Source organism: Varroa jacobsoni, unplaced genomic scaffold (genome assembly GCF_002532875.2).
Source record: "Varroa jacobsoni isolate VJ856 unplaced genomic scaffold, vjacob_1.0 scaffold_702, whole genome shotgun sequence".
NCBI classification, from domain to species: Eukaryota; Metazoa; Arthropoda; class Arachnida; order Mesostigmata; family Varroidae; genus Varroa; species Varroa jacobsoni.
Window position 1 is genome coordinate 14,912 of NW_019213604.1, and position 24,996 is coordinate 39,907.

Below are 24,996 nucleotides of genomic sequence, written 5' to 3' on the forward strand. Positions count from 1 at the left end.
CGAGATAAAGACCACCCATTTCAAAGACGGTGTCTCAGCATAAGAGAAAAAGCAGACTTCTTTGCTATACAGTTCCGCTAGCTCTATGCAGTTCCTCTCATAAAAGCAATGAAGCCTATCGTTTATGGTTCGCTGACGGGGGTTGGCAAAGAGAACTCACCACGGTGAACATCGAGGATTATGTTTACCAGACAGATGCGAGAACCTCAAATTAAAAAGCGAAAACGTTCTACATCTTCAACTAGGAGAAGCGCGTCGCTAGAACCCAAAATAATTTAATTCCAGGCCAAGAAACGAATAAGTAAGGGGCGGCAAAAAAGCTCCTTATTTCAGAAGCGTACTTCGGATTTGTTGTGTAGAAGAATTGTAAATGTTTTCAGAACAGGTTTAGGTCGAATTCGTACTCGTGTTCTTACATGACCGAAGTTAGAGTTTAGAGTTAATCGTAGTTTGGCTCGTAGTTTTAGAACTATAATAAGCATAATAGACCGTGTGATGAAGAACAAAGGCCTTTGGTCTTCTTTATTTCCAATCCAGTATGGCACGCCATCAGGCAGATATCATCCTTTGCAGTCAGCGAAGGTAAACCTGTTAAAGCACTGATCGTTGTGGTGCATATTACGAGGCTTTTATACGTGTTCAGTACCGCAACTGCGCCTTGTGACGTCGCTCTAAAAAAAATTTGAGTACCGAATTGAGCAGGCGATATTATTCCTGGTACGGCTCTTTTTCTTTGCTATATTTGTAACTGTAACAAACGGCTTATAAGAAAAAGGACCGAGTCGTGGTGGACCCTATAGATCACAGTTAACAAGCCTTTGATTTAGGATCTTATCTTTTCTGTATATTAGCAGCGGAAAGCGTTGGGCTTATACCCATTTAGCCCATTCCAGAATCGCTTCGGAAACACTCCAAGCTAATACTAGGTACGGATATATACATATATATGTGATGTTTTTCTAAAGCATACGTCTCAGCCACTTGACAATCATATAGTTCGCATGCATATGCCATGTCCGTGTTACTTTCAACAAAAAAAAAAATACAGTCAATTTTGCCTTCAACTAATCCTACTTCTAAAATAAGCTAAAATCACGCCAGAAGGTCCAACTTTGTTCCCATGCCAGTTTGCTTGCAGCGGAACTCATCGAACCATCGCCGGGACAAACAGTGCGCAAAAATAATAAGTACTACGATTATCAAGGCAATATACAACGCTTAAGATACTAGCCATTTCTATACAAGAATACAAAAAATAACACCCCAAGTGTATAGCTATACACATATAAACAAAGAAGCGCAAAAATACGATCCTATACGTACAACATAAACGTTCATAAAATATACAGTAAATCTAGTTTTCCTCACGCGAAAAGTTACGTACGCGACTCCAGCGATGGCAATGATCAAGACGCGAGTGCCGTTGACGGTCACAGAGGTGGCCTGCTGTTCCGCTGATTTCCGACCCGTTTCGGAATTGACTGCTTTTTAAAATGATTGATAAATCGCTTTCGAACGCTTCGGGAACGAGAGGATCCACCCAGCGCCATCATTTGCTAAATGTAGATATTTAAGAATCAAAACTCGACGGTAAACACTATCAAATTTATTTGACAATAGTAAATTACATGCTTTCAAAACACAGATCGCATCATCTCTATAGAACATGAGGCTCGCCATACACCATAATATATAGAGTAGACCTTGGAATAGGCTATACTAAATAAAACTATTGCTCTTTATAAATCTGAGCTGACGGATCTAAACCACCAGTGTCTCAGACCTATATAAAATCACGCGCTATTCTAAAACATGAATAGAGGCTAGACGATATTTACAGCCAGTTTTGCACGTAACGCGTTCGTATAACTTAGCGATATATACTTATGCATATATATATACGTGCATCTTTTTCAGTGGCTATCTATGCGCACCCCGCCTAAGCCTTTCGTTCTGTCAGCTGTTCAGTTTCATCTGTTTTGCTTGTTCGTATAGGAGAATGAAACTTGAAGATGTCCTTTTTTTCGTTCTTGGATATTCTGATGCTTGTCGTGATAACAGTGTTAGGACTGATGGAGGCAGACCCAGCGAGGAATGACTCACAGTTAGTTTACTGCGTATCGAATCCTGCGAAATTTTTCTAGTGCCGCTTTGTTTTTTTTGTAACAGATATTTTCGGTCTCATTGAAAGTTAATCTACTTTGTGGAACAGTCTACTGTAGCGCTGCTCCACATACGCAAAGATCGCGATTAGAACATAAATCTAAATATTTCGACTATATAAGAAGAACATAAAATTAGGAAAAGTATACAAAAATCAATAATGTTCCAAACGGGTCATGAATTCTACCCTTGGTTAACCTTGCTACTTGAAACTTTAGTGATGGAAACAGCGATTTTTTTTTCAGAAATAACTTACATATGTTGGACTATTGTATTTACTAATTTGTAAAACTCAGAAATATATGAATTTAATTGTGTGTTGTTACAAAATGCAAGTTATTACGTAAGGCGTTTTCGCTTTCGGGGTTATGCCTCCGGCCTGAAATCAGTAATCCTAAAAATTCTCATTCTCGGTTAACTCGAATTCAAAATTTCGAATTTACACTGCCAATTCAAAATTCTAATCTATCCCAACTGATTTGAATTGAATTGTAAAAACAAACAACTCTATCTAGTACAGTTAGCAAAGTTACTTGAGCTCTGTCCTGAAGTTGTCTATATTGATCGCGTCGAACTGTTAATATATTCAGTACTTACACAATAATAATAATAATTGTTATTATTCAGTAGCCGACAGCTGTTAGTCCATTTTAAATTTACAGTCAGTACGACTATACGATTTATAGTCAGTACGACCATTCTTGACATACAGCCTCTATCGTACGGCAGATTTGGCTGGCCTTGGTCCCTTCGGTCAAGCCCTTAAACAAACGTTTACCAGGTCGTCCAATGTATTTCCGCGACGTCTGCGAGGTCCAGAAGGGAGACATGATGTTATCCTATTTAGTGCAACGAACAGCGCTTGGCCAGTGACCATTTACAAAGCTATTTTTGCACGTACCCCAACTAATGTTCTCACTAAGCCAAATACTATAACTAGTCAGCTATAGAAATCATTGCCTGTTTTGCACCTTCCTAGTACAAAGTGACAGCTTCGTCGGAACAAATCGTCATTTCAACGGCAAACTCCCTCGAGTTCGAGGCTTGGAACGAAGTAGCTTGGCGTTTCCTGTTAGAGAGGAAAATAAGGGAGTTTAACTCTCATAGAATGCAGAGAGCAAGAGCAAGCCTTATTTAGTATTACATAGGCTTGCGCATGGGAACCCCACACACTATCAGCACGCTTACCCTATCAACAGTTTCAATAGTTCAATTTTACCTTATCCTTCAACTCAAACTATAGGTTCACCTTTGTGTCTTTAGCTCAGGCTTGCTGGATCGTTTTCTTCTGTGCCAGATCTCATTGAACAGATCCTCCAGCGCGATCTCTTCAGGGGTCGACGCATCCGGCATTACCGCTACCGTTAATACTAGTGCCGCTTTTACTATTAACATCAATTTGAAACGAAGGACCTGAAAAAAGGGGGCGGGACTACGCGACGAATTACTTACTATAGGAATGAAGATAGAACAACTATCGTGGCGCCGTTATAGCCAGTAATACGGTGCACTCAGTACGATCACTGAGCTGTATCACGAAAGATGCTGCTGTTACTGGAGAAATAAGAAAATACCGAAACTATTACAATGTTGTCTCAATGTTGCCTGCTTCATTAGGCAATTTCTGTAGATGGATGTTGGATAGATTGTGGTTTCAATAAACCGCTTTTGTTCAGCGCGGACAATGGAACGTTCGTGTATTAGTATGGGGTGCGTAAGAAGTTGCCGGCTGATTTCGTTCCTCGCTTCATGTGGCCGGGAGCTGACAAAGGCATTCAGCCTGTCGAAAGATAAAATCAGCAGTAGCTTGAGGCGTAGCTCTGGAGCGTTTCGTAAAAACTTACTATAAGTTGATTACGGCAACACTCCGCAAGTGTCATCTTCTCTGATGAAATTTATTTTTTTATCGAAGTAGCTATTGTGTGAATATAAAAAATTGGCGCATCTGGGGCTCAGAGCGTCCAAAAATAAATGTCAGACAACTGCTTCATTCGCAAAACGTAACTGTGTGCCGCGGTTTGTAAAGCGAAAATGTGACTCGGCCCTTTTCTTGGAAAATGATGGTGGAACGGTAGCAGCAGTCAGCGGCGGCTTTCAGCGTAACATGTCGCAGATTTTTTTGCGGCCCGAAATTAGGACAGCAAACGCAAATAGCATTTGATTTTGGCAAGATGGGGAAACTTGCCACACAACGCAGGGAACAAGCAATATGCTTGAAATGTTGTTTCTAAGTCGACTGATCTCGATGCACGGCAATGATATCGAGTGACCGTTCAGACCCTGTGATTAGATTCTTCTGGATATTTCCTGTAAGGCTATAAGAAGGACAGACTCTGTCACACACCCAAACCCACGGTTGTATTTTCTATTCCGGAAGCATTCAAAATTGGCATGAATATTATGATAACAGAAATTCAAATTAAAATATTGGTTTAGTTTTACGATGAAAACTACTTGCTGTTGCCTGCTTACTCACATGTACATCGTATTCAAAAGTGACGCCTTTCTAAATATATTTCTCTGTTTAGTTCTCATTGCTTTTCGGTGCTTTTACTTATGGTCTTTATGTCAACAGGTTACCGAAATCACTTTTTTTAGGTATAATGTGAAGGATTTGCCGCGTGGAGTGGGAGTGGGTCCTATTGGACTTGTCTGCGGTTTTTCCAACAGAGCAGTGAAAATGCATTGCAGTTATATAATCAGCTACTAACGTTAGTAATAATTATTATTGTATTTTTCTCTATTTTTTTTTTCTTTTCTAGTCGTTCATTGCTAGTTTTACGAATTTTGAGATTTAAATTAGCAGCGTGCTTGTTACTGGTGGTTACTATGTTAATGAACTCAGAGAGACGTGCATTAATTACCCAGGCCACGCCACCCCCTCAACGTACAACCCTTTGTCATTTACAAAAACAATGAAAATTCCTATAGAGATAAGTGCTGAACATGGTGCCATAGAGGGTTGCGTATGCTACTAGACGCGTTCAGATAAAATTTCGCAACCCCTTATAATTTCGTGCCAAGTTAAGGATGCGTTGCCAAAGCAATGCTACATGTTGGAAAAGTTGCACCGCTTCTCAACATGCTCAAATCGACATAACGTTGAGTTAGAATACGGTTACGTAACTTGCTAATACGTACCTAATTTGCTACGTAACGGCTTCCAAGATCTGCGCAACCTTGTTATCAAATGCGAAATATTAATTTAACGTAAATGGACAGAGACATATGATGTCTTTAATGGGATCTTACTTTGGTACAAAATCGAGCTAGAGCCACGAAGTTCGCATTGAGATGTGACCGACAACTTCAATATTTTTGATTCTTACACGATATTAGATATATCTTTGTTCAGTATCGAACTGTTTTTGATCACTAAACAGAAGTACGCAAAACCATTATAGTGGTTGTCTATTTTGAAGGATAAACCATTATATTAACAGGATAAATTCAGCCTTAAAGCCGTTAGATGTGTTTGAACTTCCTGGCTGAGGACAGGGGCTAGACGTGATTTCGCAAAAGTGTCCTAGAGTCATGTCAGCTCATAGAATGTGCGCCTTTCTAACTGGATACAAAAATGCAGGCTGTGTGTGTAGCTCTTTTGAACTTCATAAGATTGCATGATTTCCTAAATGCTCGACAATGAAGTTATACGTACTAGCCCCTTTTAATTTTCCGGCTCCGTACGTCATTATTGATGTTTTTAGGACGACTGAGATAAACAGCAAACACGATAAATATTCTTGGTTCCTTCTTGACATGAACGTTGCAGGCTAACAAAGCATCAGGTTGCCAGCTTCCACAGGCTTCATCCGAAGCCAATTTCAACATTTTGGTTTCTTCAGATTTTCCAATTCAACAACCAACCCAAAACCTATTTCGTATCAGAAACACAGCGAAGAGGTGGTAATAACCAATGCGTAAAGGATGGCGGAAAGGGAACTATTTGCTACAAGTGTTACATTCATCAAGGCCGTTAGATGCTGGGCAGTTTGGATTGTGAAGCCAATTTTTAAAAGCATCAGCTTACGGCTGAAGGCCTTTTCCATTATATTAGCCAGCCTCAAGGCGATTTTCTAAGGTAATTGAAAAATGTTTTACGGATAATAAATGGATACAATTTCGCACAAAAAAAAACTCCTCCAAATAAAAAGTAGTTAACACTTCCCAAAGGAAACTTAGTTGTCTTTTCGTATTTGAAGCGATGGGTGGAGCTTAGATTGATTTCGGTAAAGATTCTGTTTGCGACAAACAAATACTTCATACCTTTTCTAAACCTAGTCCGATATCCGGGAATGGCGCCTAGAATTTTGCGAGGGCGGTGCTGTATTGCGCTCAAGATTGATTCTATTAGACTGTAATTCACAGGGGTGCAATTAAAACTATGACCGTTACTTAAAGCACAGGTTTGATAAAAATGTTTGATGCGATCTGAAATATTCCCTGGGTAAACCTAGCTTCAATGGTCCGAATTGCGTCTCGAAACGTCAAAAGCGAAATCTCTTTTAGCAGATGACATAACGGCAATATATATTTTAGAAAAAAAAATTAAGAAACAATTAGTCAAGTGATCAAATTAAGCCCGATAGCACTACTTGTCCTTGTATTTTTCCTTTGCTTAGACGCTTTTTAGTTATACTCTTTACCATATTTCGTGTTCTAAATTTGAAATCTTGACGGCTTCGGTCATACTGTAATTGTGAGCAGAAGTTAATATAAGTACGAAAATTCTCACATATTGGAATTACAGTAGTTGTGAGTATGGTTGTGTTATGGTAAGGATGCGGCACCTTGGATGACTGCGCACGCTCAGACGCTACTTCACCATCTGCTTCATTGATCAAAACGTTTTTCCTCATTCTTCCGGTACTAACTATTATTATTATTATTAGTCAACAGACTCGAATGCACGCGAATAGATAGCACGATTGAGCAAATACTGCTAAATCGATGTGTTACAACAGCACTTCTTTGCGTGCCTGAGAGCTTATTCACGTATCACCATTGGCGTCAACATGGGTGAGTGGTATTTACGCTTTGTCTAGTTTATATACGCGCCATTTTACTGAGAAGTAAAACGGCCACAGCGACCGAGTCAAGTAAACGCTAATAAATGTGCTCCATACGAAGCACATGCATGTATGAGACCATAACGTGATCAAGCACACAGGAACCCTTGATAGCGACAGCGTTGATTACGTAGTCCTGGATTGGACAGGTCGAAGCCGATATTTGAAACTGGAACGACCCCAGCAGCTAGTTCGGCTCTCGAGAAAGTTCGTAGCCGAAACAAAACCTGTAACCATAAGCGGCGGAGCTGAAGTTGCTCCTTTAAGCAGGAGCCAATTCATCTTTCTAGAAACAAATCTTTGTTTTCAGCTTTCATCCCATTGCTGCGAAAAGCGCCGAGAGTGACACAATTGGTAGTGGAACTCCGCAATTTGCAAAAGAAACTCACAGGCTAGGGACATGCCGGAACTTGTCAGTTGTATTGAGGGTGGGGGTCCGCCTTTATATAGAGTACACTGCCTTTTTAGCAGGCCGCCGCCGCCGCCGTCGCCGTCAGAGCGACTAAAGCTCATTTCGGAAAACACGCACGTCCCTAAACTATGAGTCCTTTCGGTCAAAAGCAATTGGGGCAGTAAGGGGTGTTCCGACACAATTAACAAAAAGGGAGAGAGACCTGAGATAATACCGAATGGGTGCCAAGAGTCTTAAAATACGATTCTATTGGAGTTGCTTAATTTTCCTGCCCTTAGTTTCTAAGCTATGTGAGACAGGCAATAGGGCGCCGCTAAGTCGGGCCACGTTACACAAGGATTACGCCACAGTACTCCATATGCGAAGTTCATATGATAGCAAGTCGTAAGTTGAATTGTGCTCATTAGGCAGAATCACTATGCAAAACAGAAAGACGGAGGGAGAAGGGGGTATGACACTTATTTGAGGCCAGATAAAGCAAGCCAGTTTGTTCGATTTGTGTCTTGTCAGACAGTCACGTGCCAGGGCGACTCATACGGACACATGCGTGACTACGAGCCTGTACGTGCACCTCACGGGCGGCATGCTTTTTTAGCCCGTAGTTCACTTCTTACTTACTATCTAATGGTGTATATACGTCGGTGTAGAAAAATAGGGGATGTTCACAGAATAGTTACAACGCTACACGTCAAGCAAGCTATAGCATCACTATTTCCTACACTCAGAAATCTACAGAAAACCGTACAACGGAAACGCCAACTGTACAGACGTACACATGATTCGAATATGTTGTAAATAGCCATCAAATCATATGTGATTTGCCTACATATATATTATGCATATACAAGCGGAAAGTATTACGTGAACGGAACACGACTGAAGTCTATCCGATAAGAGATGCAACACGCTAGTCACAAAACACATTTATATTTTTCCTTATCTCTTTTCCCACTTGTCTTTTCCTGCCTGTAATATTGCATCATTGTCTGTAGGCTAGCGGACATGAACATTCTATATTAAAGAGGCACCGGCGTCGGTAGGTTCCGTTCACTACAATAGGACTACTATGCTCCCACGTGACAATTTTCCCTGGAACATTCTAAAAATGACTTGGCCGGCAACTCTGCCGTACGATGGAAGCCGATCATGGCAGAAGCACTAGTTGACCTTAAATCAGCAAATTGAACTTCCTGTACGCGAAATAGAACTAGTCGAACATGTCTCCTAATTTGTAGATCAACTCCACCGACGGCTCTGTAAGTGACGCTAAAAAATAAACAAATTATTCTATCTTACTATATAGTTATTGGGAATTAAACGGCGTCTACTGAGAGAAATCATTTTGTGCATTCATTCTTTGTGGGGCAAAATTATTCATGCCTTTTATAACGCTTAGCTTATGATCGTAGGATGTCACTAGGGGCGATAAATGCATCCTGCCATCAAAAAAAGGAAACTTTTCAAGAAAGAAACCTTCATCTTTTGCCCATTGTTCGAAATTGGTTTTTACATAGAATCGCTGACACGTTCACCTGAGTTGCGCACACCTTGCTTCGTGCACGTCTCGCGTCCTGCTATATTTGGCAGTCAGACAAAACTATTAATGCATGTCTGAGTATTGGAAGTGTGTGCAGTAGATCGCATAGTTACAGCATAAAATTTTATAATTATACAAGTAACTTCTGTAGGCCTACAAAGGGATAATTTCAGTAAGGCACGAAACTACTTTCGGACCGAAAATCGACCCGCAGGTTGCCGTTGATTTAGTTATGGAACAATAGTCGTCTTGAATCGATAGCACAGCTGCAGGTTCTTAACGGTTTGGCAAGGAATCGTTCGAACGGACACGACGGGCGTTTGTTGATACCATATTGATGACGTTGCTTCGTGCACCGGATACCCATTTTTAGTTTGTGCAGTTGTCGCATGCCCAACAGAAATGTAAATCTCATATTATGAAGAAATAAACATCTGAAAGATAAAAAGTACGTAAAAGTCTCGTTTTGGAAGACATCAGCTAGTCGTTTCGAGCTTATGCTGTCCTCAAAAACACATGAAGACGTGTATTTGAATGGCAATAATTACTATGTAACGGAGTGTGCTAGCCAGATACAACTTAAATTGTCACAACGTTTGTCACATCCCTCAAGCACGCTGAAGACTGTGAACATTTCGTGAACGACACAGATCCCTTATTCTCATGGAACTTCCTAAACGACATCTGTTAAGGTCAAGGGCCAGAGGTAAAAAAGTGCATAGTCACTAACTTGTCCGTAAAGGTCCGAAGGGCGAAGAAGTAGGTGTAAGACGTATATGAGACAAAATATTCGTACATGATAGTTGTAGCACGGCTAACGGTAATTAAAGTGTTAATTTTTCTATATATATATATATATATATATATATATATATATATTTTGATTGAATCAAAAGCCATTCGAGAAGCGTACTTTTAATAAAATTGTCTTTACTCGTTGTAAGCTAAGCTTCATGAAGGCTTTTCTGAATAATCAGGGGTATGCTGGTAGGGTCTATTGTTCGGCTTGCCTTACATTACAAAGTAGAGGTACACGTACAACGACGCTTATGTCACAACGTCAAAGTTCGGGAAAAGGAACAAATTTAGTCAAGTACAACTTCAATAACAGCAAAGCCGGACCCCATCATGCTGAACAATAATAGCTAAGTGTGGGAGAGCTATCTGATGGAATAAGCTCGATAAATTCGATTTTATTGAGATATCTATCCGAGTGAGCTTATGGACGACTTAACTTCAACTATAGGACCTATGATATAAGTTCTTTAATTTTAAAAATGTCGCAGACACTAGACGAACGATTGGACAAGACTAGTGAATATGTTTCTCTAAAATATCTCTCGCTCAGGAAATCGACTAGATGAAAAGTAATCTCCGCTGCCAGTGTAAATAGGCAATTTGGTTTATTTTGGCCTACCGTTTACAATTGTAGGTCTTCAAAGTGCATCGAGATTTGAGCAAGTACAGATATCCTCTAAGACAGGTAGTTCATATGCATACGACTGCATGAATCTGCGTGAATCTTTTAAAAAGCAATTTAAATATCGTTTATACGCAGCGTTAAGCTTATTCGTTGTCTTTCAATCAACTGCCACAACAAAAATGAAGATCGTTTCACTGGTCGCCAGTCAGTCATTGAAACGGCAGAAACCAAACAACTTGATCATCTGTATTTCAAAATGCCCGCCACAAAGACCTTGAAAGTCTATGAACCCCTTATTAATCTATGTACTGCCGCCGTTGACTAGCGTATCAGGTGAAGGAAACGGGCTATAACGGAAAACGTTTCGCTTAACTACGTTTCAAAGAAATACAAAACCGTTCATTGTTTTTCGCATTATCGTTTTTTTTTTTCATTTTTATTCGCTTTATTTTCGTTTAGTGTTTTTAGGAACTAGAAAAAACCTTTTGACACTTAGAGCATGGAGGATAATGAACAAAATAGTTGTAACGTGTTTTGCGTTTTTTAACGAAAGCTCTGTTTTCCAGCTGCAAAGTGACGTCAGCGTTTGGAAGCTAAATATGCGTGACTGTTAAAAGTAGTTTTTGATTACAACGTACCCACCAGATGCGAAGATGACGTATACACCCGTGTCGATAATGTGGACATTGCGCGATAGTTTACAGAATGTAACGCATAATGTCCATTTGGGTCACTGGTGTTTTCAAGCTGGGCGGCGGCGGCGCACCATGTTAATGTCCTTGAATCTGTCAAGCAAAAAAAGGCCGTATATGTGCTGGTGAGTAGCCTAACCATCTTCACGTAACTGTAATGAGACAAAGAAAAAGCGCTTCCTATATCGGGCTGTCCTCTTTTGTATGCTGTGGGATATGGTACCTAACAATGACTAATATTATCAATATTATGAGTTTTAGGATTTTTTATAGAAATTGCACATAAATATTTAGTTTAGACCAGTTTCTGCTAGCCTGTTAAAGTCCTACACAGTGAGTAACACACACAGCTATATTTCTATTAGATAACAGTACTTTAGATCTAGTTTCAAGCGTTCTATCCATGTCAATACGATTCGTTACGAGAAGGCAGCGTTTGGAAATAACTGTTTCCATTCAACGAATCTTAGTATTAGGTATCCTGACTCAACAATAGCTTTGTCACTCGATGGTTGAGTTTGCTATTCGTGCTTTGTACTAACCAAATCAATGCTATGACCTCGCTCAATAGTTTATGTCTCAATAGCAGGCACAAACATTGAGCCTGATGTTACCTAATCTTGGCCAGAGTGGCTGACAGAGATAAGAATATGATTATGAGTTTCCTTCTCTACCCTTTCTGTCGCCTTTCCCTGCCAAGGGAAAAAAACAGGTTCAACAGCAGACTGCGGAAACAGCAAATGATGCGATGTCCATAGGGTGATGAAAAAACCGCTTCCCACTTTGCTATTCGGCTCCACAAATGATGTTGACGCCCCAAACATTTCGGGGCTACTGCTTTACCTCCTCCCTACCGTATCATAGCGTTTTTGTCAACTAATTGATGTGGGTTGGAAATTTTCAGATATCCTGAACAGTCAAATAATTGATTTGCTCATTCAATATTAAATCGGACAATTGATCGGTTGAGCGCTGACCGTCAGACTGAGGTCAAGAGGGCAAGCGAAATCTGGATTGCATTCGACTAGGGAAAAACAATGACAAAAGCCGTTGTCCGGTCAGTGGAACAGCCTGTCTTTTTCTTCTACGTGTCAGCGTTTCAGACAATACGCAAAAGCTTCCCCTTCTAATCTCCCCGAGAACCCACAGGCGAAACGAGATATTCGTCTCTTTTAATTGCGCCTCTGCTTTCCCAGCTTCTTAGATGTTTTCGAGCTGTTGTTTCATATCTCTTTCCTTGTGCTCGTTCGTAATTAGTAATCGCGATTACTGCCAGAGGTACGTCCGCCACATATTGATCGAAGGGAATCGACAAGCGTATCGCATAAATGAAATTTGTCTCAACCCGTGCGTCGAGTACGAGGTTCACTGATGGCGACGTACTGCTGGCGAATAGATCTGCACTATGCTAGGATTTTGAATGGATGCATTCGTGTGGAAATAGACGCTAGTTAAAGACGGCATCAGACTATCTTTTGGATAGTTGGATTTCTGTTTACCCATTTTCCTATCAAGGATTGAAGAATAGCAATTGTAACCTTGGCAGCCATTAGCGGATTCATCTACTCATGACGTATCAAATTATCCATCATCGTACGTAAAATATTTTGCATGGGAGTCTACTTTCTAACCCCCTTGTGCCACTGAGGCGCGCACAAGTGTTGTCGAGCTGCTCAAATAACCATATTGACAAGTATTATGTGCTATGTGATGCAAGTATGCCTGCCCCTTGTTCTCAGCAAACAAGTGAAACTAAAACGATTGCAATGTAGATTTAACATAGAACGACTAAGTTCCTCATTGAAAGGGTTGTAAGAGTTTAATACAAAGTCAGCTTTGCTAATACGATACGCAATGCGATGCGCTGTTCTAGCGACTCTACACGGGTGACAAACTTTTTTTTAGCTCAGCCTTTGGCAGCTTCGAAATTTGGTCATTGGGATCTACTTAGTTTCCAGGTAAATCTTCTGCCGAGACGCAAAAAGAGCATATCTGCTTCATCGGTGCTATTTCCCAAAGTAAAAGAACTTCACTTAGCAAATAAGCAACCAGCCCGTTTGTTGTGTTAGAGATGCGGGACACAATTAAACTATACTGATCGTTGTTCCGAAAGACCATTAGGTATGAACATGTGGCACCTCGAACCCAGCGCCTGATCCTTGAGTTTAGTGCTTACCACGCGATCTTCTGCCCGAAGTCATTATCTGAACCATTCGACCCTTTTCATAGATGAAATAGGTCGCACGCTGGTCGAACAACGATTTCTCTACACACATATAATTGGACTGCGCTTTATTCTAACTGAAGGTCACTTTTGGGCAAAGATTGAAAGCAATTTAACGCTTCTCTGGCTATTACCTGACGCTCTATCCTGTGTCAGTGTCCTTTTCAATTATCTCGTAATGTATTGAGATATCCGGATTGCCTGACGACTGGTACAAGCGAATGACTAGCTCACGCTGATATACAGTTTTCTTAGGATCGATTTTCCAATTAAAAAAGGAGCCTCTTCACAAAGAAGCGCAGTGAATCCATCCGGAGTATGGTGCATTCACAAATCATCTGAAGGGATTAAAGGAGGAGAAAACCGTAATGGCAAGTTTCATTATTGTATAGGTAATTATCTCGCAGCTGGATTTTTATATAAAACCGCTTGTTTCAACATATTAATATTACATATTAATATTACAGTAGAGGCTATTACATAAGGTGTATGTTGGAATTCAACAACATGTCCAACATAGAGTGAGACAATAATATTAGTAAAGATTATACGGGCTTTTCGTACTGCAGATAGTTAGGGTCACTGTTAAAGCGTTAGGTATGAACGCGTCACAGACAACAACGGCCTTTCTTTTTTTTCGTTTCTTTTCCTCGTCTTTTTTCTTCTTCTTCTCCCTTTTAGTAATCAGCGCAGCTAGCAATTAACACTTCCAGCGAACACCGAACAGCGATAATATACAAAACGCAGAAAAGCTTTAAGCTTTTTGGTTAAACGTCTTTAGATATTCGAATAGATAAACAATACCAATAGTATTTAAAGATATACAAATCGAGCTCTGAAGACAGTGCCTAGTCGCATGATGTTCCTAAACGCATAAACTTCTTATTCTACAACATGTTTGTTCTAAAATGATCATACATCCTTCGCTCTACTACAAAAAACTTGTTTTATATTTGGATCAAACTAAGGACCTGCGATCCAATCGTGTTTTCCAAAAAAAAAAAAGAGCTCACTTTCTTGTACCACAAAAAATGCCAATTTTGTTCTAAGAACAGCCCTTTATTGCCCTTCAGCTCAAGGGTAATATTTTTAGCGAAGACTGAATACATCGTTATATATCTCAATGATAGGTGAAACAGAAACAGATGAATACGTATCCATCCTATTACAAAGAGCTTTTACTGCACTAGGTTCCGGTATAGTACTAATAATGTCGGATCTCGGCACTGGAGTAATCGTGACTCCATCGAAAGCATCTTAATAGTCCTTGTTATTTACTATTCTATATTGTCCATATCACATCCAGATACGGGTCATTGCTATTGCTATCAAAGGTAAAAAAAAAGCAGAACCCGCTATCATGTCGTGACGGCAGTAACTAGAAACAAGATTAGTTACGTCGGTAGCCGTGGCTGGAGAAGGGCCTCAAAGTTGCTGGTTACTACCAAATGGACCGACATTAACCCTGCATGCAACGGACAAGCAGATTGAGGTCGGTAGGGCCCGTTGAAGTATGTATTATTGAACCGGTTGAAGCTAAGTGGTTTACTTCATTATGGAAAAGACGATAGAGAGAAGGATATATTCTTCGATGGTGATCAGTCGTTCGGAGCGCGCTACGAGGTGAAGCATCACTGCTTTGACCATGCAGCGCTGTTGTCCCTTATCTCCGAGCAAGCAACTCCCCGATCTGGACCCTGGTGAGGCCATTTATATCCCACCTCAACAGGCCTATATCAGGAAAAGGTCAGAATAGTGGAAAGGGTGGGCCTGTCCTGCTGACAGCATGGCCTTGGCATCGCTGTATCAGCCTTCCATCCAACGAAGCAAATGTTTGGTAACGAGTACCTAATTACTACACAGTGATAAGAGGCTGACTATAAATGATGCATTTGTATAGATTCTATAGGACATAGGCTTTTACTTGTAAATTATTATATTGGCTTTAGAAAAAGAAATGAGCGAACCGGTCACTGGGGCGATAAACAGACATACGCAAAAGTACTTTGCGAATAGAGGTAGAAGTAACTGTGTTCTTCATGACTACAAAAGACCTCCCACGTCTCGACCACTAATAATGAATGATAATACTACCCTCCACAAAGATACGCATGTTTGCTGAACGGCCAGCAACAACAGAAACGATCAAGGGCTGAAATAAGAGATACGCAATCGCCTATACCCATCCTTTCTATATCCCAATCTGTAATGCACCAGATAGCGACTATTCAAGGATATACTCCTAGAACACGCATAAGACCATACACATCCCTAAAGGTCTAACAGCCTTTGACGAAACAATACAAAAAAGAGGAAACATCCCATGGTTAGATCGCTGATCTATCTGTCCGTTGCTCTATAGATAGATAGATAGATACCAAGACTCATCTTCCCTCGAAGTTCATATGTTTCGCGACACTTTGCGATGCATATGAAGTACTGGTTGTGGCGGTAGTAGTAGTACCAATTGAACTCCGCAAAAAGCTTCACCAAATTTGTATTTGCTCTTGTTTATGTCGATATCCATGCATGCTCGCGTAGGCAGACTAGCAGCAGTAAGTTCAGCTTAACTTGTCTGTTGTTGAATTCTTACCAGCTTAACTTTAACACTGCTCTGCTAAAGAGGCAGAATATTAGTACAAGTACCGTACGAGTAGCATTATTTGAGCTTCTCTGTGATAACATTCATGGACATATTATTGTTTGCATAATAATAATAATAATAACAGAATATAGCATGCTTAGTGAAAAAAAAATTATCGTTATCGTTATCGTGAAATCTGCAGGAGCCATTGCTTTATAATGTTTACCTATGGAATATATATCGTATATTTTATATTTGAAAAACTGCTCAGAAGTCTACGGGTACGTTTATAGTCCAGCTTACTTTTCGGTTAAGTTTCAGATACAGTTAATTATAATAAGTGCATAGAACACTTTCACATTTACAACTGGTTGCCAGCAATGTTTCTGCTAAGGGTGTTATTATTAGATTAGGAAATGTAAATCTTTAATTGTGGTATAGTAAGAGGATGTGAACTAAACTTCTTGTCTTAGTGGAACCCCTTTTCACGGAAAATCAGTAGTTTGTTTACGAAGTGGTCTATGAAGCATAGCCATGGCATTCCGGTCCTTCTAGAAAAGAAAAAGACCACAAACGCTTCATTGCGTAGTTCAATATAAATAACTATTGTCTTCCCTTTACTATATAGTCTAAGAATAGCGAAGAATCACACAAATTCCACTTACTAGGTATGTTCGCGGAGTCACGCTTATAAACCTGATTAATCCATCTCTGCTTGCCCGGATATTTTTCAGTCATGGCCATACCCTAGGTCGTACCGACACATAAAGACTACGTACCCATAGGTTCGGAAGAAGAGTGGAAGAACGCTGCGGGCCATAGTGGTCTGTGGTGGCAGCATTAAAAAAACCGGTACATCCTCAACTTTCTCTTCATGCCAGTTATTGTTGTTGACCCGCGCGTCAACCAGACACGCATTGCTGGCTGAAAACTAAATGCGACGCTATCGTTCTTCAAATGATGTCATAAATGGAGCACAACTTCTCTCGTCACTTCAAATCTCAACTGGCTATTACGCAGCAGTGCACATAAACTGTACAAGGCACTTCAAACTATCTGTAATACACGCAAGTTTACATCTTGATTATAGTGGGGATTTGGTTAGTAGGCATAGTCGCTCTGCAATTGCCTATCCTTCACTCAAAGATTCTCTGGATTTTTTGTCAGTCTTTATAACATATGTAGTTTAAACTGAAGAGATTGAGATTGTTCTCAGTGTCCTACTTGTGGTTCTGATATGTTTGTACATATACAATTCCAATTTAAGAAATGCGGCCACTAATTGAAATTAAAAAAAAATCGATTTTTGATTTGATAAGCGGATTAAAGCCAATTAATTTATAATTGACAATATCGATAGCGTCCTCAGCTCAACTCTGATAGGTAAATCCTGCTTAGGAAGGCATGTTTTCTGGTAGCATTTTTTTCGGCTCTGAACGGAGTTCGTCGAGTGATAAATGACGCACTTTTATAATAGTTCTGTCTGTGGCAGATTTTTCACCTAAAAACACAATGTCTAATATAAACATGTGTCTCGTATGTTACTTAAGATTAGCTAAGCCGAACAAGTTTCCGTACAAAGTAACACATCCGTTATTTAGGTAGAATTCAATACGTGTAGCACGATGAAAAAGATTGGCCTATTGGATAAAGCTTTCCCAGCGTTCACAAAGGGTATGTTAGTTAAAAAAACTGGGCCTACCTCGGTGCGGAGAGCCTATCGATGTCACCTAAAAACCTCTCGTTTGTCTGATGTTTCCAACAAAAACCGTTACTTTGTTGTTACCCTGTGCCTACAGGAAGTATACTGTCTGGTCTGGTGAGCAGCAGACCGGGTTAACAGTCCTCTCCTCTGCCAACTTTTAACCTTTTTTCTTCTTTCTGTGTTCACCTTTTTCTCTCTGAAATCACCCTCAACCATTTACTTATCTCACTCACACACGACTTTTGTCAAATGTCGTAAACATAGTGCCCTGTCTACATAGCGTTTCCATCTATACGGGATCGCGATGCGCCAACGCTCCATTAACGACAGAAAGTGTTACGTCGACACAGATAAGATTTTTAAATAAATCGCCAGTCTTTTCGTCCTAGAGCCATCACAGAGGCAGGATGACAGGAAAAAATATCACAAATGATTTTCCTATGGTAATCATATTCTTTACGGTGTTTAGACATTCTATTCTGTTTTACAGTAACTTTTTCCGAAGCTTGTGGCCGCACCTATTTAGTGCAAAAAATAGGTTGGTGCTTCGAAGATGAGCATATAGTCTTGACCCATCACAGTATTTTTTACACAAAATAAACCGGTGGGGAGAAAGATTTTTCATTATTACGCCAGCTACGCTATTATAGGCGTTAATGATTTTCTCTGCGGGATATAATAGCTTTCTCTAGATACCTCTAGAGAATCATTGAACAACAGATCTAACATGTAACGAGTCGGTCTATCATTATTTTTTTAGCGAACAATACATTTTCCGCCGCGAATCCTACAAGCTTGAAGAGTAACCTATTCAAAACAGGAACTCATACGTCGGTCACGACGCCGCCAAGCTGGCCAACGCCCTGGCAACACCTTCGGGCTTTTTCTGGGCGAGCCGAAAGTAATCCTGTTCAAGCTGAAATAAAATAAGAGACAAATATAAGTGAAATGCGCGGGCTTGGGCTGGTTGCCCGCATGTGCTAAGATGCAGGGAAAAGTGAATGGTATGAGACACATGCAGGATGAGGGGTTTCTACCTTGGAATACCTAGGAGAAAATCAGAACATTCTTTCACTTTTTTTTTGCTTTATTATGTGAGTCTGTACGAAGTGAACCAAATCTTAAGCTGTTTGGTTTTGTAGGAAGTGTCAATGGCAACTAGCCAAGGTTCCATCCAAAGGAAGCACGTGAACATAAAAGTTCACGTGCTTCCTAAAACCCATGAATTGTCGGAATTGTCTTTTGATGCCCATGTTAAGGAATCCTCTTAACATAGTACAATTTTTAATACATTGTAGTACACTCAATTCATTCAGAGTTAGACTATTGCATTTTCCCAAAGAGCCAAATATGTACATCATATTTTTGGGTCGCTAGATGTGGGCGTTCAATTAAAGAGCCATCGTTGAGTCCTACAAATCATACCAAGTATGTTTTGGGCGTCCCATTGCTAGTGTTCTTTGATGGACATAGTTACGAAATGTAGTCTAGTAAAACGCACACCCTTAGCGAGCTCCGTGTTTTTCCTGATAGAGGCAACCAATACACAAATATTGAAATCTGCTGAGCAGTTGCTCGCATTTCCTAACAAAAAAGGCTTATCTGAATAGTACCTGTGGTCTCGTAAAAATAAAACCGCCGTTGTTGTTTATACTGCCGAAATGAGAAGAAACATAAAGAAACGTAATCGGCAACTGAGACAGTATAATTCCATGATGACGAACGTCATAGTTTTAAGTTATGGTAAACTCAAGGTCGACAATTAATCTATGGGTATGGTTTCAGCGGATCACAAGGGCATCCGGCTTCCGAAACAATACTCTCATCTTTTCTTTTTTCTCTGTTAAAAAGATACTCATAGAATTGGTGGCCGCGGCGTCAATAGTCCACGGTGTCTCTCATTTGAAAAGCCAGTAATTCTGCGGTGAGGTAATTTAAGACGGTTAATTGCGTTAAGTCTGCGTATGAGTATCAGTGATTTGAGTATAGTCTTTATATTGTATACGTCCGGTGCCTAAGCCGTGAAACATTACGTCAGGCGAACCGCTCTGAACACAGAACGAAGCGTGGATACGGCTAAGTTCGAACCTAGATCACCACGTGCCCTTAAGTTTAGTGGGCAAATACGTTACCTACTGCGTTAATACGGGGCACGTAGTTGCCTTTGTTGGAATCCAAGCAATGACACATTTCATCACATGTTATACTGGAAGCCCGCCTTTGGGGTAATTTCTGATGTCTTAATTATCGAACCTAAAATACGAAAAAAAATTGCCGATCAATATCAAAGAGACAATTAATTGGTCTAAAAATCGTTGGCCTTAAATTAATTTGTCTATATACATAAAAGTATAGTATATAAAAAGTCTTTGTTTACTCGATAATCGTCTATAAAAAGATGCATGCGTAGAAGGGTTCTTGCTACTCGCCGTTTATGTCCTAGATGAACAAATGTCGTTTCTTTTCAATTTATAAAGCACACTCAACTAACCACCCAAAAAGTTCTCGGAAATGCAAATAGCTGGCCATTCTTCACGAGAATGAAGCTATTTTATATAGGTAGCGAATAGTCAGAGTACGTATTAGAAAGTTGTGCCGCGTCCAGCTATTGCTTAAGGTCCTATTACGTACCCATAATGACGTCCACCGTAATTGCGTTTCATAATCGCATCTGTTCCGCTACGTGACGTGTATGCAGCACTCTAAACCAATACATAGACCCACACATATGTAAAACATCACTACGCTTTTTTGCAAGGTGAATCGTTTCATCAAAGATGCTGAAGAGGTCTGAATGTCTAATAACGATTTGTGCCTTCAGCTGGAATTCAGTCCTGTTTAACATCGCGGTACTGAACCGGTTACGATATGGCGCAAATACTCCCAAATATACGCATCGCAATAAAACTGCTTTCTTTCCGTCTACGATTTAATGCGCCAGCTAACATTCATATATCTATCCAAACAGCAGATCTACGCGAGAGTATGTATATAGCGAATTTCTCCTCCCCGAACCGGTGGCATACATACGTATTCGTCGCACGGCTCAGACCCACTTCAACAGGCCGAACCGGCAAGCTGAGAGAAACTGCTGAGAAATTACAGAAACAAAGAACGTTCGTACATTACTGTCAGGTGGCACGACCGATACATGACAAGAGTAAAAATACCTCTCGACACGCCTTGCACTGCGTAGCAAGGACCCAAGAGCAGCGCTATGTTCAGGCCACTTCCACGAGGTCTTAGGTGAACAGCGCCACGTACAATGACGACGCCCATGCATAGTCCAAGATCAGCATGCGCCATCTTAGAATGTGCGCTTGAAATGTACTTAGTCATACGTGTGCTTGACTTGTTGCCAAAATGGGAACTTCCGGTAAAAACTTCCGGATAAGCTAAAACATCCATATAGTGTGATATTTGATGTGACGAGGTAGCTTCGTATGTTTACCTTATTCGACACGTAAATGAAATAAATACTCGCCGCAAATGTGGACTAACTAGTCTTTTGTGCCAGTAGCCATTCAAACCCATTCTATAACTGACATCATCGTTCATTTTAGGAAAGTACCGTCCTAAACGAAAATTCGAGAAATGCACATGTATTTTTCTATGAATCATAACAACAATAACAATACGTTACGTACTAAGGAGTATTTATCGACGACTTTTGAAGGGGGGAGGAAGTGTTAAGGGTTAATGCATTGCGCAGATCAAGCTTTACAGCAGACCGCTTTTTCCATAGTGCTGTGGGACCCATAGAACAGGGAAAATAGGTAATTCCCGGTATATTATATACATCACGAAATAGTTGCGCTTTGATATTCTTTTGTTCCTCTGCAAAGAACCTTCAAGTAATGTGAACAGGTACGGCTACTAAAAGCAAATAAACATAAATAATACCGAGAAAAAGCAAGCAATCATAGAACGAACGAAGAGTACAAAAGAAATGGGGCCTTTCAGTCACAATTTTTACTATTAGGTTTCGCTTCGATGAAAGTATTAGTCTGGTCTGCCGTTTTTCTATGAACACCACCTTGAACTTCCAATTTCGATATTTTGCCACTATAGTTTCTTTTCCTAAATGAAGTTTATTTTGTATAACTAAGACTTAGGTACAGTGAACAGCGCTACAACAAGGAAAACCAAACCATGTGCACGATACTTGAGGCAGGCAAAAAAGTTCCTTCTATAGCGTACGCTGATGATATCGACAAGTCACACGATAGATAACGTGACAGTCCCAGCGGCTTAAACAAAGGACGACAATTGTAGATTTAAAATCATTGTGAGAAACAAAGGGGGGTAGAAGTTCAATTATAGTTGCAACTTTCGAATTATTTAAACAGTGATTTTTTTCATAGCCATGTTTGTTATGATATTTGTTGTATGGAGTGTACTAATAATTAAAAAACAAATCAAAACTATAATAAGTTAAAAAAATATTCGATATAATTTGTTTTTTGAGAATATTTATGTCATTTCAAAAAAAAACACCAATTTATAATCCCGGCACTGCTCGATAAGTACCGCGCTCTAACTAATTCGCTATTGAATACCGTCTTCTTCCAATAGAAGATCAACAGGATATTCTACATGTACTAACTGGATAAGAAACACATAATGGGAAGTAAGCTGAAGCTTTCTAAAGCATCCGCCTGCCGAAATAATAAACTGATTGTTTAAGAGTTCATTATTGATATTGAAAAAGAGAATTTGGCCTAGTGTGGCCATGTGAACTTAGCGCCAAAGAAAGTGAAATGAGTATGACAGGTCCGTTGTTCCCTGTAAAAAGTTGGACGCATTTCCTAAAATGGTACGATCATAACTAATCAGTGACTAAGTTATGCTCCCAATGGTTAAATATGATGTTGGCAACGAGGTGACTGATTCAGCATAATGTCGCGTTGCTATACGCAAAACTAATATAGAATCTAATTAAACGTCACGTTTAGTTTTTTTTTTTAAGTATACCTTGTTCCCTTGTTAAAATGGTGCTATAATTCCAGTCTTTATTTAAATTAAAAGCACACCTTTAGGTATTTCCTCGTGTAGCCCCATCACCATTGTAGTCCTCGTGAAAAATAGTCTTATTTCCAATCCAGTTAAAATGTCCGCTCTTTTAAGGGGTAATGGACGCCTGTTTCGGGCTATTGCAGCAAAGACCTTCGGGTGTTTCATACGTACGGTGTTTTTTTTTTGGCAGGACATCACATTCTTGTATTTCATGTCGTTTCAGGCACAGTATCAAAGTGCCAATAAACCATTTAAACACATGAGTAGCTTGAAAGAGATGTTACAGAAGCTCAATGCACCTCGAGTTGAAAGCCAATCGAAGAACAAGTACGGTCAAACGTGAGACGAGTATGTTACAAACGTCCGTACTTAGACCGTCATCGGGCCCACCAATTTCACTGAGCACCACGGCAAAACTAGTTACCTCTAAGAGTACATTATTTAACCCTACTTAACCGTTTTGGCGAGAGCAGCAAACTCGGAAGATGTAAACAGCACAGGCTTTATTTTTATTGCATTCAGCTTCAATTAGCTAGCACCCAGCTAACAGCTGAATGAATTGCTACTTTGAATGATCTTCCCGGTTTGCTCTGTTCTTTGCTTTTTACTTTTTTGTCCAAGTTAGTTAGTCGTATGAGCCTATCTATTGCCATGGCCTGCTTTTCGTCAAACTCTCAAATTGCAAAAGTACTAGTCTCAGCCTTACGTCGAGAGGAGCTGATGCTCAGCTTCAGAAACTGTCAGACTCATCCAACGTATCTGCAATGAACGAAAGAAATCAGCGTATCAGTCCACTACGATGACACCAAGGACCGCGGCTCCCATGACGTTAGAAGGGTACTACAGGCAGACAAGGGGCTATCCTGATCTTTCTGTGAGAGCTGACCGTGGATAAAGTAACCGAAAGAGGCAGCGTGATTCGGCAGTACTAGCAGGCATTCACGTGGAGCTTGTTGGGCCCCAAGGGCCCGACTTTGTAAGAGGCGCAAAGGGAAGAGCTTTGAAAGCGCAAACGAAAACAAGAGCTGATAGTTCTTAAAATCTTCTCCCAGACGCCGTTCGCGTCAGGGACTAAGCACCCTATCGGCAGAGACGGCACAGTCCTAGCAGGGCATCCAAAGTTTCCTCGCATGCTTATCCGCTTCTTTTACGACCCTAACATCGTTGTGGCCTCGCTTACATTGTAAGCATTCAACTTTCACTGCTGATCGTTGTTAATTTTTTGCAGAAGTATCTTAAATAGAGCAGTGTCAAATAGGTATGAATAAGACGCGAACTTACTGCATGAAACTAAAAAATCAGATAAATTTTAATTCAGTAGAAGGATTTTTTTCGTGTTCATCCTCATTCTAGTCAAAATTAAGATTATATCTAGCGATACTGAGCAGAGTCTACGTTTAGTATTATTAGGTATTTTTTGCGAATCGTAAACAAGGTGTGTTTCAACGATCCCGATGGCTAAATCCTAAGGAAACAACAATTAAACATATTGCTATTATACGTGAATCCAAAAGAAACTGTTTGTAAATTAGGCCGTTACGTTTCGGTGTTCGTCCTCATACAATGTTCTTTTTTTTTTATGAACTAACTTGTGCTGTTCCGACGAAACCACCATCGAAATTTAGTTGTGTGCTTACCCTTTGCACGCCAGTTGTCCATATGATAGGCAATTGTTTTTCAATATAACGGCTAAATCTATTATATGTACGCTAAAACAATTGGTGATAGGATGACGCCAGGTTGGCTAGTGACTTTCCTGGCCTGCTTTTTTTCGTAGTAGGCTTGAAATATTACATTTATAGCTGGCACCCGTCTAAGTCAAAGCCAAGCAGTTCTGTAAGCATTTGGATGCAAAGGAGAAACATGTACTAGCATCACTTAAAACCGTAAGAAGCCCTGTAGCACCGATTCAACCCGTTGATTCCATCCATCCGTCCATTGTAGGACCCATTTAGGCTAATGCTTGAGTTCGAAGTCCTTCTGCTAAATCATCTTTATGGCTAAATATGTTCTCTAATTCTGGCGAAGAGTAAGAGTTCAAGCCTATTTGGAACCGAAGCTGATACGCGCATATAATTTTTTAACTAGGGATAGATTTGTATAGGACATTCCGTCCTCACCTGGCCGCTTCCCAGCCTATCAGCTTTCGGACTGGTTAAAGTTTAAACATT

General features: G+C 40.2%; 1 long non-coding RNA gene across 7 annotated transcripts; it reads right to left on the reverse strand.

Annotated features, from left to right (window-relative positions):
• Nucleotides 1-556: 556 nt before the first annotated feature.
• On the reverse strand, nucleotides 557-17,971 carry LOC111262807 (uncharacterized). 7 transcript variants are annotated; one of them, XR_002681864.2, is made up of 6 exons: nucleotides 17,807-17,971; nucleotides 16,884-17,160; nucleotides 11,243-11,448; nucleotides 3,413-9,615; nucleotides 1,385-3,232; nucleotides 557-671 (listed from the first exon to the last, which is right to left on the reverse strand). It is a non-coding gene; the product is annotated as an uncharacterized LOC111262807 (long non-coding RNA). The 7 variants fall into 7 exon arrangements; XR_015312049.1 differs by lacking the exon at nucleotides 557-671 and having other exon boundaries at nucleotides 1,592-9,615; nucleotides 11,243-11,389; nucleotides 17,807-17,970; XR_002681863.2 differs by lacking the exon at nucleotides 557-671 and having other exon boundaries at nucleotides 1,592-9,615; nucleotides 11,247-11,448; nucleotides 17,807-17,967.
• Nucleotides 17,972-24,996: the final 7,025 nt, after the last annotated feature.